This window comes from Stenella coeruleoalba (assembly GCF_951394435.1).
Source record: "Stenella coeruleoalba genome assembly, chromosome: 4".
Classification (NCBI taxonomy): Eukaryota; Metazoa; Chordata; class Mammalia; order Artiodactyla; family Delphinidae; genus Stenella; species Stenella coeruleoalba.
Genome location: NC_137149.1, coordinates 128,158,338 through 128,170,706, shown reverse-complemented (window position 1 = coordinate 128,170,706; position 12,369 = coordinate 128,158,338).

Below are 12,369 nucleotides of genomic sequence, written 5' to 3'. Positions count from 1 at the left end.
GTTCTAGTTCTAAGTATTGAGAAGCAGTTTATTTTCATGTCAGTAGTCATGTAATCAGTGCCCTCTAATGAAATAGAAAAATTTTATTCTTTCCTTCAATCTTCATGATTCAAAATAACGAACTCCAAACAATTGGACCTCAGGAACACATTTAGTCAGAAAGAAAGTGCAATTCTAAATTGGAGTATGGAAAATGTAGGCAGAAATTGAAAAGATTATTTAACTATCGTAAATATTATTTAACTATTACAAATATTATTTAACTATCACAAATCCTTAGGAACTGACTTATAGCAGATAGTTTTATTTTTCCTGAAGGCATATACTCCTTATTCTACGCACTCATCAGCTACCTGTGTTTTCTAGGTCATCCATGCCCGTCCCTGATGGTAATACCAAAATTGTTCAGTTCCGTTTATGAGAATTCAATGGATGGCAGCACAAGTTCAAGCTATAAACCATGGAAAGAAGAGAACAGAAGATGATGCAGAAAATGGGCTTTCATGGCATGGCTCTGATGCATATTGTGACCCAACAAATAGTTTTCTTTCATGCATTTGAGGTTTACATTCCAATTACCAAAAGGCTGGTCTTTCTCCATTTCAGGTGGGTAAATGCCGAGGCCCCCTCTTGAAATAGGATATATAAACCATCAGTTTCTTGTGAATGACTTTAAGGGAGTGAAATGAATGTTTTACAGCCTTCTTGGGCAGGTTAACCATCAAGCGAATAAATTGATTGACTGAACAGTTATTGGACTTTGACAAAGTGCTCGGTCCATCTGCTTGATGGTCAGACATGTGTGCTCTGGAATGAAGAGTATAATGATTTATATCTAAATTAATGTTATGATAAGGTATTTTCATTGTTTACAGTATAAATTAATCACAAATAAATCCTTAATGATGACACGTGCATCTCTGTTAGCATAAGAAGCTTAAAAATTGCCAAAGCATCTTCTCTCAGAGATTTTTGTTTTTCAAGGTACAGAAAATTCCAATAAATTATGAATCCCAAAGAAAGAAAAGTATTCATAATTCTTGATTTTCATTCACATTTGGTCCCATGTGTGTCAGTCATATTTTTCTGGAAAGGAGATTGAAATAAAGAGGGACAATATGCTAATCAGTAGTTCCAAGATAGTTTTTGTGTGTTTGAATTCCTACAAAGCTGTAAATGTTTCATTTGCCTAAAAAATATGCTATGTTAAAATTTTTTTAACTTCTAAATGTAGATGGCCCAATCATTGTTGAAAGCTTCAAAGGACTTGTATAATACTCTAACATTATCAATGTAAATTATGCAGATATTACTATGTGTAGGAAAGGCAGTGTTTTCTATTTAAAAAGGTATGTCTCATTCAAATGTGTATTTTAAGGTCATGCTCTAATATTGCTGAGATCTTTTAAATTCGTAAGTTCTTAAGAAATTAGTCTAGGTCAAAAGGGAGACTATGAAAGTTTCAAGGTACTAGCAATGTTCTCAAGGGAAGAACTAATGTGTAAAGCTAAGCGTGATATGATAAATCAGGGCAATAACTCTAAGTAGAAGATAGAAAAGAGACCTCAAGAACAATGCAAAAGACGGCTAGTCTGTAGGAAGGATAAAATAGGAAATTATGATAATGTAACTGGAAAAGTTATCTAGTTTGTTCACACTGTAGATATGTAGACATGTTACATGGTAAGGATCCTTTCCTGCTTCTTACTGTGGATAAGAAAAACAAGGGAAAGTATGAATGAAGACATGTATAGAATGAGGCATGTTCCTTTTCTATATTATATAAAAGGGTTAAAACAGATATAATGGGAAGTCCCCAATTTCTCCTTTGTCTCTTCTCTTTTTTCTTTCTTTTATCTCTTCCTTTCTTGTTTTTTGCTACCTCCATAAACTCCGCCTCATATTTTGCTCAACCAGAAAACTAAAAGGCTTGCAAAAACAGTTCTGGGAGGGCTTCCGCGGTGGCGCAGTGGTTGAGAGTCCGCCTGCCGATGTGGGGGACACGGGTTCGTGCCCCGGTCTGGGAGGATGCCGCGGAGCGGCTGGACCCGTGAGCCATGGCCGCTGAGCCTGCGCGTCCGGAGCCTGTGCTCCGCAACGGGAGAGGCCACAACAGTAAGAGGCCCGCGTACCGAAAAAAAAAAACAAAAAACAAAACGGTTCTGGGAGAGTACCGCTATGACAGGTTTCAGGATGGAATTCCACGAACAGTCCTTAGCAGAAGCACACAACTCAGAAAGCTTCCAACTGCAAGTTTCACAGCAGTTAAAAGACAAAACGGCCACAGAGACAAACCACAGGGACAGGTGTCCCAATCTTGTCCTCACCTTCTAAAACTCCAGCGTGCTTCCACTTGGGGAGTTACCCGTCTTCAGTTGTTCCTTGATCCTTATCGTCAAGCCTTTAATCTTGGTCTAAGTCACATTTTTTTTTCATAAAGTATAGTCTGTTTATGTCGCTGATAAATGGAAGTCAATGAAAAAATATAAAAACACTACTTGATAGGAATTCAATACCAGGACTGCTGTGAAGAATGGGAGAAATGTGTTAGATACCTATGCCTTAAGAAGGTTTTAGTCACAAACTAAAAGATTTAAGGAGTGTGGTTTTCCTCAATACTGGGGATATAAATTGAATACATCAGCTCCCTAATTATGAATAAGCACACCCTAACAATCACATTTGGCCTAATGCAAATAGTATTAAGCAAAAGATTGTATTTATATAAAGGAAACCATCAGTGAGCAGAAATAACAGTATTCTCCTTTACTCAGGTATACATCCCTGGCAGGGAGGTAACCCAGCTAAAACAGTTCCTTTCAAAATCTGCCAGATAACTCTATTTAGAGGCAACAAACCTAGCAAGGGATAGAGACTGTTATCAAACTATATAAATATTTTTCTTCACTGTTGCTTGGTTAGACCATCATTTAGATCACTTCATTACAAAATCCTTTAAAGTTTTTAAAAAATACATATGATTCTTTAGACTCAAGGCAGCATAATATTGGCATATTTATACCCTTGTGACCCTCATTCCAGGGCTTCATGAAGCTCACGAGTTTCTAAAGAGCTTGGAAACCTCTAGGGTAAATATTGTGTTAGAAATAAATTCTTACTTCTCATAAAAACATGTGTCTGTATACTTTAGGCACGTAGGTCTATTTCTAACCAGTTTAACTCATATTATCTAGAGAAATCAAAAGGAAGATTCCATGATACACTGAGATATACATACTTAGGAATTCATTTGGAAAGTAATTATGAGAATAAGGTTTGTCTATGCATTCTCTTGTAAGTCAGCATTGATTAAGCAATTCCACATGGCTACTTATAATTAAGGGTTCCAGTTTGGCTGTATCCTAAGAGGCCCTGGAGAGTAAGTAGGAAATGAAAGAACATTTAAATGAAATATATTTTATTAAGGTATGGATTTTTTTTCCATTTGTAGGTTTACACTTCATTTGTTTTAGAAAATTAAAGTTTTAACCTAATTTAAGTGAGATAGCGAACTACAGTGAACTAATAAAGATAGATTTCTGATTCACCTCTAATTTTGGAAAAGTATTGGTGGCATTGATTCTATATCAAACTACACCAGGACATCATGAATGAAGAAATGTTTCTCTCCTTATTTTACTGTGGTAATTTTGGTCTTGGCTGACATTACGGCAGCCTCCAAAGCTGTAAGAGGGAGGGAACACATACTGAGGGGCTGTTTTGTGCCACGTACAATTTAAGGGATGTTTTTCTATAATCCTTAAACAGCATTAAGAAGTAGGCATTATAATCTTGAAAACACGATGCTCAGAAAGGCTAAATAACTCATCCCAGGGAAGAAAACTTACAGATATAAAAATCAACACTGTAAACTAAGCCTTTTTTATTTAGGCACTAGTTTGACAATGACAAGATTAAGTCTCTTGAAATGTGTATTCTGGATTTCCTTTTGTTTTAGCTCTCATTTATTTGATGCATATATGCATAATTGTAATTATGGTAATATGTGCAGTTATAATTATACCACATAGTTATAGTAGTATACATATTAAACTTATAACTTCCCCTAAATGGTAGAAAATTATTTCTCATGTCAAATCCACAATGGGTAGTCCTGATTGTCAGGTAGGTCTTCCAGTGATGATCCCATCAGTCTTCTTCCTTCCATCTTACTGCTCTACCATTCTCAGCACTTGCCTTCCGAGATTTCCCTGTTAGCTGCTTCAAGAAGGCAGGAGGGGAAGGAGAAGGAGAGGCGTTTTCTCTTTTATAAAGTTGGTCCACTTTTTATTAGCCATTTAAGTGTGCAATTCACTGGCATTGATTATATTCACAATGCTGTGAAATCCTCACCACTATTTCCAAATTTTTAAAAAAATATTTTTAAAGGGTTGTAAAAAAAACCCAAAAAGAATATGCAACTGACTATACGTTGCTCTCTAAGGCTAAAATATCTACTACCCGGGGCTTTACATAAAAAGTTTGCTAACATTTGCTCTAGACTCAAGGAGCTGTCAAAAAAAGCGCCCTTGGGGCCAAAAGACTCCAAATATCAGATCCACCTCTCAATAATCCACCTCTCAATAATTTAATATTATCAATTAAAATATTGATAATAGATTGGTGAAGTGTTGGGAAAATTAGCATGCTCAGACACTATTGGTGATGCCGAATATTGCTATTTTAAAAGTGCATTTGCCAATACCTATTAGAATTCAAAATGCCTATATGGCGTAACAATTTCATTTCTGAAATTTTTTTCTCTATATAGTCACACCAAAGTATGCCAAGGTGATTATATAAACATTATTTGAACTATTGTATATAAAAGACAAAACTAGAACCACCCAGATGTTCATTGTAAGAGAATGGTCAGATGTATCATTTTACGCCTGTTCAATAGTATTCTAAAGAAGCCATAAGAAAGAAGGAGGTAGACCTGGATGTCTTAATATGCAAGGAAATCAAAGCTTTAATATGAAAAAACAAGCAAGGAGCCAAGCAGAGATTAATTATAGTATGAAACAAAAATTTGTATACATTTTTAACCTGTAGTATATGTATTTCGTAGATGAGTACATGAAAAATGTTAACTGTGGTCACCTTTGGGAGAAGAACTAGGAGTCTGAAGGAAGATTTTTACTTATTGTTTTATTGTTCTGTTTGGTTTTCTTTCATATATGTGTGTATATATACACATATATGTTTTATTTTAAATAATTAAAACATTTAAACAATTGTTTTAAAATTTAATTCTTTTTTTTAAGATGTTGGGGGTAGGAGTTTATTAATTAATTTATTTATTTTTGCTGTGTTGAGTCTTCATTTCTGTGCTAGGGCTTTCTCTAGTTGTGGCAAGTGGGGGGCCACTCTTCATCACAGTGCGCGGGCCTCACTATCGCGGCCTCTCGTTGCGGAGCACAGGCTCCAGACACGCAGGCTCAGCAGTTGTGGCTCACTGGCCTAGTTGTTGCTCCACGGCATGTGGGATCCTCCCAGACCAGGGCTCGAACCCGTGTCCCCTGCATGGGCAGGCAGATTCTCAACCACTGCACCACCAGGGTAGCCCCCAATTCTTAAATTAATAGTTTAATAACATAATTTAAAAATAAAATTTAAAATACATTTATTTATGTAAAACAATTGATTTAAAACAATTAAAACCCTAATAAGATCATGATTAAGTGAGAATTTTTCTTTCACACCATCTTCCTGACCTTTCCCCACCTCCCCTCACTCTTTGAATTGCTCCTCCCTTTCTCCCTGACTGCTTTCCCTGCAGCAGCTCCCAGAAAGGAGGTCAGGCTCCCTGCTACACAGCTCAGTGGAGATAAACCCAAGCAAGTGTCTCTCCATCCTTCAGGCTCTTTGTGCTCTTTGGGGACCGAAATACAAGAGCTCGGAGTCTGTAATAGTTCTTGAAATTCCCTTTTTCACTGCAAACCTGTGATCAGGTTTACAGTGAAATATTTACAGAAATCTCAGGTGAGCAAATGCTTAATGTTTTTCCTCAGGAAACACGAGTAGAGTTTTTAAATTGTTCAGCCAATGGAAAGTACACAATGTGCTTATTCAAAATTTTTATATTCTCCCCAATGACTAGGCTTTCAATCTGCTGTCTGTTAATTTTTACTGGCTCCTAATTTGAATTTTATCTCAGTTTTTTAAGGTTATACTTTTACTTCTTTTAATCAAGAAAACTATACAAATGTTCCTAGGATGAGTTAGAAATTAATTTTGTTTCTTCTAAGCATAATAAAAAAAGCACCAAACATCTTTCCAGAAACCTAAATGATGAAAAAAAAAAGAAATTAATTTTGTGAGTTTTGAAAAATTATTTAGGTATTGTCTCCTTTTAGATTTTCTTTGTTTTTAATGTGAGGATTTTTCCCTCTAAAATCTACTTTTGCAAAACCAGGGTTTATCTCTTTTCTGTCTGAGTGAAATCATATGGTGACTATAATTTATTTCCGGTAAGCAAGAAAAAGATTACCATACACTCAAATCAGCAATCTGGTCCTGTCCTACAGCCCTCCCCCTAAATAACTCCCTTTTCAGCCTTATGCCTGTGGGTGTGGTATTCTGATTTTCACTGTTATCGCTTACAGCATTGGGCTCCAGTGGTGCAAAAACAGTTTCCCAAATGATTTCCAAACTCAATCCATCCTTCAGTAATTACATTTGTAGATAATGGAAAAGAAATCATTAACTGAGAAGACTTTTAAATCATAATTAATTGCACATGCAAATGCACTGCTAAATTTGGATGCTCAATTAGATAGCTAATTGTATTGAAAATGAAAGTGTGCCCTTAAGTTGACAGCCGTAGGCCCTGGCCCACCTGTGTGCATCCTCGCCCTTAAACAGGTCTCCTTCCTTGATACAATTGTCGGTATGGAAAGGGGAAAAAAAAGTACCACCTGCAGGAAGTGGAAGATATAACCAATCATAGCTGTCACACAATTTACATCTGTAATACAGACAGTCTATTTTAAACCAGATCCTCTGAGATGAAGCATCATGGGGATTCCAGGAGTTTTAGGGCTCTCGAAAAGCATTTTACACATAAAGCAAATGTTGTGTTTATCCAACAGTTCATTCTTTGAAAAACAGGAGACATTTTCTCATGAGCCTTTAACTCCTATAACATTTAGTATCTTGAAGCTCTGAGATAAGAAACTAGTGGTTAAATTGGAACACTTAAATTATTACTACTTTAATAGACATGCTGTCTTATACTTGTATAGCAATGACAATATGATATGTTACATATATTTGCTCATCCTATCATAACTGCATGAGATAAGTAGGAAATGTACAACTATCCACATGTCATGCACAGGAAAATATGATTCAGAGAAGTGATGTGATTTTTTCCCCAGAAAGTCAATAACAGGAAAGAAACTGCTCTATCTTAAGACAGTCTGATGGTCTTTCATGAAAATAGTAGTGAGTGCTAAAAATACACTTGGTGAAGTAAATGAGCCTAAAATCTCTAGCACTCTAAGATAAGTTTGAAACTTTTGAGATGACTTTGTAAATTAAATCATAGGCAACCTTAAGAGCAAAAGTAGTGTGTTAGGCAGAATAATGGCCCCCCAAAGATATGCATGTGAAACCCCTGAACCTGTGAATATGTCGGGTTATATTGAAAAGGGGAATTAAGGTTGCTAATCAACTGATCTTTAAACGGGACCTGAAATATGATAGGTCCTGGATTATATAATGGGCCCAATGTAATCATATAAGTCCTTAAAAATGGAAAACAGAGATGAAAGAGGAGAGTCAGAGACAGATATGACTATGGCAGAAAGGCATAGGCAGATGAAATACTGGTGGCTTTGAAGATGGAGAAGGAAACTGTGAACCAGGGAATGTAGGTGACCTCTAGGAGAGAGAAGAGGCAAGGGCGTCCATTCTCCCCTCAAGCCACCAGAAAGCAACGCAGTCCTGCTGACACCTTGATGTTAGCCCAATGACATCTGTGCCAGACTCTGATCTCCGGGATTGTACGATACAAATTTGTGTTGTTTTAAGCCAGTTACCTTGTGCTAATTCATTATGGCAACAAATAGAAAACGAATACAAATTGTGTCTAAATGTACACAGCTGAACTGCAAATGCTTGTAGAATAAATGAAAGATGTCTGCTAAGCGTTGTGACTCTATCAGGGTGACATAACTACACGTGGCATTTGCCTCTCAACCCATCTCACTCTATTAGTTCTCAGAAAACATTCCTGACCTTTTTCTGAACATTTACTCCCATTTACTGAAATCGCTGGTTAGACGAGATTCACAAGCTCTTGGTTTGCAAAGACAATTGTTTCTACTTTTCATTTTATCCAAATAAGCCTTGTCAGACTCCGTCAGTGGAGGTCCACGGCATGTTGAAATAAACTATTTTGATGGCTGACTCTCTCTCTTTTAAACATCAAATGTAGTATTTTGAATTGATTTCTCACTTATTCTTGAGAGAATCTAAACGTAATGTAACATAAAATTTGCTTGAGGATATGATAAGTGAGGTAAAAGAGGTGTGATTTGGTTTTAGTTAGATTGAATTGCACCTTGAAATTAATGGCTGTGTTCCAGCAATCATTGTTGGAGTAAAACTTGGACAAAAATAGAATTTCATTGATTCTAAGACAGGTTTCCCTATTTCAACATATTAGAAACCAACATTCACCATAGACTCAATGGTATCTTACCATCATTCCCAGCCAGGTGGGTGTGCACAGCTTGGTCATAACTGTTCTTTTTTGTCATCACTTCCATTAACTTACTGATGCGTACATTTTTTGTTTGTTTTGTTTTTTGCGGTACGCGGGCCTCTCACTGTTGTGGCCTCTCCCGTGGCGGAGCACAGGCTCTGGACGCGCAGGCTCAGCGGCCATGGCTCACAGGACCAGCCGTTCCGTGGCATGTGGGATCTTCCCGGACCGGGGCATGAACCCGTGTCCCCTGCATCAGCAGGTGGACTCTCAACCACTGCACCACCAGAGAAGCCCTGATGCGTACATTGTATCCTACTGCAGGTGAAGTATAATTGGTATTGATGGAAAGTTGGTATGTAAGCAGAAAGAGACAGAAACAGTACAGCAGGACATAAATTTTCTCTTAGTGACACAAATATTCATTGCTGGTGGAATAACTAAATTATAGATTTTATTTTGCAGAGCAACAGCCAAGGATTTAAAAAATAAAATACTGACAAATAATGAAGCTGTATTATATTTTCCTAATGAGATATGTGCAGAAGGATTGTCTATTAGATTCTAAGCAATGTAACTGAAGTTGGAAGAAATTGACAAGTCCCTCAGAAGAGATGAAAGAAATTTCAAGGCAATGAGAGTCTAGCATGACTAATTCATGAATTGTGCAGGACATTCATTGAAGCATTTTTTCATTATTTTATCAGCAGCATTCTTTTTTCCTAGTAGTACAATCACTGATATTTCAAATTAGGTATAAAATAGCAAGTACAGAAATGAAGGAACAGGATGGGTGATTTATTTTATATTTTGCTCTTGCAGCATGATACGGAGGCAATTTAGAATAATAGAATATGGAAAAGAAAAATGTAATTTTTCTGAACCTTTATTTTGATCTATAAAACGAGATAGTGGGCTCCCCTGGTGGCGCAGTGGTTAAGAATCTGCCTGCCAGTGCAGGGGACGCGGGTTCGTGCCCCGGTCGGGGAAGATCCTACTTGCCGCGGAGCAGCCGGGCCCGTGAGCCATGGCCGCTGAGCCTGCGCGTCCGGAGCCTGTGCTTCGCAACGGGAGAGGCCACAACAGTGAGAAGCCCGTGTACTGAAAAAAAAAAACAAAAAAACAAAAAAACACAGATAGTAACATTCACTGAGAACTGTGATGCAAGGATTAAATTAGTTTTTCATCTGCTTCTCTTTCCCTATAGCCAAAGGGAATGTTTATAGGTCAACTGTGGGAGAACTTCCAAGGATTTAGAGTCAAAAGAGAGGAATTCAATTTCTGGCTCTGCCTCTCACAGCGTGATCTTACACTTATAAGCTAAATTCTCACTTCCTGTGGTAGTCAGCCTCCAAGATGACCCTCAGTGAGCCCTTGTGTAATCCCCTCCCTCACTGAACCAGGTTTCGTCTGTGTGACCAATGGTGTACGGCAGTAATGATGTTAGGTCACTTTCAAGATTAGGTTATAAAGACGGTGGCTTCTGCCTTAGGCAGTGAGTGCTTTGGGAGAAACCTTCTTCCTTGTTTTGAGGATAATCAGACAATTCTGTGGAGAAGCCTACATGGCAAGAAACTTTAGACTTCCAGACAATAGCCACCAGGGATCGGAGGGCTCCAGCCAATAGCTATTAGAGTGAGTCTTCTCCGAAGTAGAGCCTGGAATTCCAGTCAAAGCTGTACAGCACAGTGCAGCCTCGGGTGATTGAAACCTTGGGGAAGATCCTGCGTCAGAGTCATCCAGCTAAGCCGCTGTGGGATTCCTGACTCTCAGAAACAGTGAGATAATACTTGTTTGTTTTTTCAATACAATAAGTGTTGAGGTAATTTTTTATACAGTAATAAATAACTAGTACAGTCTTTTATCTAAAAAAAATGAGGATAATACCCACTTCTTAGAGCTTGGGGTAGATCAAAAGAGAGCATGTTGTAAACTATAAATTATCAATACAATGCTAATTACTGTGATTATTTCACATGTCAATTTATCACACTTTGGGCAACCTGGATGCTCTTAAGTTTCGCCCTAATTCTAAATAAGCCACTAAGAAGTATTGTGTTGGGGGTCCCAGACTACCCTCAGGTTCAGTGATTTGCTAGAAGGACTCAGAGAGCTCAGATGTTGTTATACTCATAGTTATAATTTATTATAGTGAAGGGATACAGATTAAAAAGAGCAAAGGTAGAAGGTGTGTAAAGCAGTCTAGCAGAGCCAGCATGAGTAAGCACAAGCAACAGAGCTCAAGGGTCACAGCCAAAGGAATAAAACCAATATGAAGTCAGGTTTGTTCTTCTCTGTTACGATTTCCAGACCCCTCTTTCTTGGTCTGCTGACAAGCCCGTGTGCCTGATGTCTGCGAGATTCTCATTGCATATGAGTAAATGAGGATTTTGATTTACACCAAACTATAGAGGGACCTGACATTAGATGTTGAGACAATCAACTTTGTATTTGAAGGTTTATTTCCTCTGTCTCCATTTATTTCCTCTGACCTCTCCTGCCCTTAGGCTGGTATCTGTGAAGGATTTTATATTAGGGTGAGGAAACTGGCTTACAGCCAGAGGCCCTACATTTCTCCCGCATAAAACTTACTTATAAAGGGGAATCGCAGTCTACCTCCTGGATTCCTGTGCCACAAGCATAGCCTTTATATCACACCTTTCTGCCTCTAGCCACAAAAATCCCTTTTATGAACTACACAAAGAACACAAGGTTATCCCCATAAGCCACGTTTATATGTGGATGTAGAAAGAGGTGAGGTAGAGACGGATTGGGGCAGCTCCTGTCCAGCCTGCACAAAACCTCCCAAGCAGCTGCATCGCTCATAGGTCTGGAGGATGGACGGGCTGCTTGCCTGTAGGAGGAGTTCAATGTCCACAGTGCTGCATGCCCGTCAGAGGTCCACCTTCTGCCGACTGTTCCAGGAGTGTCTCCTTTTCTGGGCAGAGGGGGAATCCCTTCCAGTGTTTCTGTTCAAGAAAATTTAAAACAACTGCAGTGGTTTTGATAGATGAGCAATCACAATACAAGGGTCTTCAGATGGCTTAAAATGAAACATATCATCTGTGGGAAAGATGTGGCCACTTTGAGTTTCTAGAGTGCTCTTAAGTATCCAATTTTAAGAGCTCAGCTCGTCTTTCCTAGCTGCACGCTTCATCTGAAGTTGTTCACTTAGCTACTGGGTCACTGTTTCAGACACAGGTATGCTTTCCTCTGCCTGATAATATACCCTCTCTGATACTCCCGAAGTTCTTAGGAGAACAATTCTTAAAATTCCAAGTGATTCAATGCTTGATTTGAGTTACAGCACGGAAGCAAGATACTGGGATGAACTGACTTTACTCCTCACCTCATCTTAGCAGAATACAATGCCCAGAAATACGTGGCAAAACTCAATCACCAAAGCTGTAAAGGAAAGCTCTGATCCTTGAGAAGGAAGAAAACAGTTGACAGAAAGATGGCTAAGAGGCTTAGAGTCAGCACATATCCTGGTTATAACCAGATCCTTCTGTCCATAATTATGGCCTTGGAATGGTTATTAAAAGCACCTTTTCAGTCTAAAAAGTATCCTGGTTTGGATGATAAATTATATGGTGACCCTTAGCTTAACTGGCAGGTGGCCCCTCACGGTCACCCTCAGAGAACTGGAAAGCAGG